Genomic DNA, 4,437 nt, shown 5'->3' with positions numbered 1-4,437 from the left:
TGATGTGCTGTTAGTATGCAAATATTTAGTTTATTGAGAATGCCATATTTGTTCTTAAATATTTGCATACTTGATTTATTGGGGGAATTGATACTGCTTAGAAAGACCATAAGTTGAGAAATACTGGCTGCAATTTTAAATTTAACCTAGAAAGTTTTTATATCTCCAATTCACTCCCACTCTTGGGATCACACTAATTACATTAATTTTAAATTTTTCTTGGTTATTTATTTAACATACATTCCAACAAAAAAAATTGGAACCGAAGCACTTTGAAATCAATAAAATTCGATCCATGGGTCCGGATTCGACCCATTGATCCGACCCATTAACCCGACCTGTTGGTTAACCCAACCCATTGACTTAGACTCTCTAGGATCCAGGTCCACTTGGACCTGGGTCCATTGACCTACTAAGCAGACCCACTATTCATTTTGAAAAATAATAGGGCCTTGGACCCATTTTTAAAAATCTAGCCCACTATTTATCTTCAAAATAAAAGGGTCCATGGCCCTTAAAAAAAAAAAAAAAACCAATGCTCATTTTTAAAACTAGCCTCAAGCCCATTTTCAAAATAAAACTTATTTTTAAAATAATGGGCCCAAGGGCCAATTTTTAAAACCCATTAATTTCTAAAATAGCAGGCCTATGGCCCAAAATTTTAAACCCACTAAATTTTAAAATAACTTGCCCTAGGTCCAATTTGTAAACTAAAGCCCTGTGCCCATTTTTTAAAATAGCCAGAGCCCATTTTTTTTAAAAAAAAAAAAAACCAAAGCACAGGGCCCATTTTTCGAAACCCAAACACCCAAGGGCCTAAGCCTAATTTTTAAAACTAGGGCCCAATTTTAAATCCAGGTTTTTTTAAAAAAATTACTAGGCCTTAGGTCTATTTTTAAAAACCAAACCCCACTCAGTAAGTTGACTCACCCCTGAGTCAGCCCAAACTCACTGAGTTTGGTGAGTTGACTCACCACTGAGTTAACCCAAACTCATTGAGTTTGGTTAGTTGACTCACCCTAGAACAAGACCCCAATGGAAACCAAGCTACAGATCAAAGCGATATGTTAGTTTCAATAAAATAAAATAAAAGTGGGGAGGGGAACTCATCTGTGGGATTTGAACGATTCAAGGATCTTTGATCCTTTCGAATTTTAACCTACAAAATAGAAAAAAAAAAAAAAAAAAACAAAAATCAGAATGCAAAAAAGAATGAGAAAAGAAATTAGCAGAAGGAAAGAAAAGAGAGATCCGAGATAGGAAATGTTCAGAAGGAAGAAGAATGAAAGAGATGGGGTAAGAGGGAACTTAGAAGAAAAAACAGAGAGAGAGCAAAAGAGAAAGAGAGAGAGAGAACTGAGGAGACAAAGAGAAGAAAGAACAGAGGAGAGAGAGGGAGTAGAAGAAGGGGAGAGAAGAGAGAGAGAGGAGAGAGAAAGCATTTGGGGAAATGAAGAGGAGAGAGAAAAAAATCATTTTTATATAGGGGATAGTGGGTCATGTGTCACCACGCACCACAGAGTGACACATGGCACAATGTGGTCCAAGTTTTAAAATGGGTGACATGGTACAATCTGAACCATCCAATATGTGTTTCTTTGGATGGTTGGATTGCTGTCGCGTCAGCAATCCTTGACATTTCACCCAAGCCATTCCCACTTGCAACATGACAGGATGACGCCATGCTGACGTCGCCCTCTAGTAGAAAATAAATAATAATAATAATAAGTGGGACACATGTCACCACCCTTACGCTGATATGTGTTACAATCTTAGACATTAGATTTGTATTTTCTCCGGACTGTTGGATTGCTGCCACGTCAGCAATCCTTGTCGTCCTTCCAGAGCCACTTAGAAGTTGCCACGTGGCAAAGTGACGTCATCCTTTGGCAGAAAAAAAGGAAAAGAACTGGGTGATGCCATGTGGCACGGTGATGTCATGTTGACGTCATCCTGCTATAATAAATATAAAAATTGTCACGTGTCACCAATTTGGGTTGATACATGACCCCCACTTCCTGAATCGGTTGACCCAATCCAGATCGGTTCAAATCAGGTATGTTTTTGAATCATTTTAATTTATTTATTTATTTTAATTTTTAATTAGTTTTATTATTGAAAAAATAAAAAAAATTCTAAAAAGTAGGAAAAATTTTATAAAAATCAAGAAAATTAGGGAAAAATCAAGAAAAATATTTTGAAGGTTATAGGGGAAAAATATTTTGGGCTATTTTGAGCCAAAATAAATAATAAAAAATCTTTCAAAATCCCAGAAAATTTTTAAAAAAATGTTGAAAATTCAAGAAAATTTCTTCAAAATTTCTGAAAAATTTGGGGATGTTTTTAAAGATTCTTTTGTTATAATCTGACATTTTCCCCTAATTTTTACCTATGTGTGTCCCTATGATTTAAAAAAGGACACTGAAGTATTTTAGATCTCACTTGTATTAGCTTTAGGGGGGGTTATCTAACAAGATCCCCTCGTTTGGAGGTCTTATTAGACATTCTTAAATCACACTGAGGTTTTTAACTTCCTATTAAGTTTATTTATTTATTTATTTATTTATTTATTTGTTGATTTTAAAAAGATTTAATCAAAGGTTATTAAATTCAATTTGGAGATAATTCATAATTAATTAGGTACCGTTTATCAAACGGGTGTGTAGGGTTACTGATACCTTCCCCTCATATAACTAAACTCCCGATCCCGATTCTAGTAAAAGCAGACGGAGACTACTAGTTCCTTGGCCAAGGATTAGTCTAGAAACCCATAAAATGAGTAGTAATTAAGTGTTCTAACCGCACTTAGGTAAATAATAGGTTAGTGACGTTTCTATCAAAATTTTCAATATTATTATTTTCTCGCTATTTAGGGGCCCGTCTCTGAGACGTTGCGACATCCATGTCCACCAAATTATTTACAATATCTATTTTTTTTCATATAGATATATATAGACCAGCCAAAATGGGTAAAAGCTCACTAATCCTAATTGACTAACTACATTCAGCCATTGAATGAGTCAGATATGGATTGTAATTTGACTATTCAACTATCTGCCTAATCTATCACGAATTATTTGAATCATCCCCTTTGTTAGGTTTATGGTGGATGCTATAACGTGATAAATTAAAATACTGCAATTAATTATAAAGATTGTCATGGTTTAAAGTTATTAGAGAACATTTCTTGATCAATATGTCTAAAAATTAGTTTAAAAAAAAATTTATAATTTTATATCTAAGTTTGTATGAAAAATTACATGTTAAATTCAGATGAATTTTACATTAATGATTCTAGCATTAAGAAAAATGATGTTTTCTGTTTAGTAAATGTTTTATAAAATTTCAAATTATAAATTCAAATATAGTACAAATTATTATGTTATGTGTTGTGATTATTGGATATAGCACAGCGGAATAAGTAAAACACAACAAGTAAATGAGACAACCAGAAAAATAAGAAACAACATGAATCAACACGAGAATTAACATGGTTCGGCAGAGCCTACATCGACAAAAGCAATCAGCACAAGAATTTCACTGAGAAATTTGTGAGTACACAATACACTTCACAATGATCTCTCTCTTGTCTCAAAATATGCCCAAAACAACATATTTATCGACCCATTGAAGGTTTCCCTCCAATTACCTAACCACCCCAACGTTCCAATTCAAAATTCAATTTCTTTCTCGCGGCCTAGATGCACTCATCGACGAGAACAGGACACTCGTCGACGAGACACAAAAGACCACTTGTCGACTAGTACATCCACTCTTTGACAAGCTCGAATTCCTACTCTCGATATCTCAGAGACTTTGCAATTTGCAACATCTTAGTATCTACTTGCTGACGAGGATAGGGCACTCGTCGACGAGTCCTTATTGTGCAGCACCATTTAATCCATATGTTTTTCTTCTTCCTTTTTTTTTTTTTTATCAACCCTAAGTATAAGAGCCACACATACAAATACAACAATATCCACCTTGGCGATTATATGCCCCTTAGGAGTACCCGAAAAACATAACTGACTGCTCCACCTTAAACTTGGAACACTCGGTTGGGATTGTCTCCCTTTTAAAACATGGAGACATGGAATAAGTTCAAGCAATGCTTGAACTTATCACTAGTGGCTGGTTTTGTCAGAATATCCGTTGCATTTTCAAATGTGTGAACTTTCTCCAATACAAGCTCACCTGAAGTAATCAATTGTTGAACCCTGCGGAACCTCACATCAATATGCTTGGTTGTAGCATGATACACTTGCTTCTTCGCTAAATAAATAGCACTCTAACTGTCACAACGCTGCACACCCCCGTCTTACTATAAACCCAACTCTTTGACCAAACCGGTAAGCCATAAGGCTTTCTTTGCAGCTTTGGAAACTGTCATATACTCAACTTCAGTCGTAGACAATGCTACTAGATATTGAACCATGG

The sequence above is a fragment of the Malania oleifera genome, chromosome 3, assembly GCF_029873635.1.
Source record: "Malania oleifera isolate guangnan ecotype guangnan chromosome 3, ASM2987363v1, whole genome shotgun sequence".
NCBI lineage: Eukaryota > Viridiplantae > Streptophyta > Magnoliopsida > Santalales > Ximeniaceae > Malania > Malania oleifera.
This window is presented reverse-complemented; position numbering follows the sequence as displayed.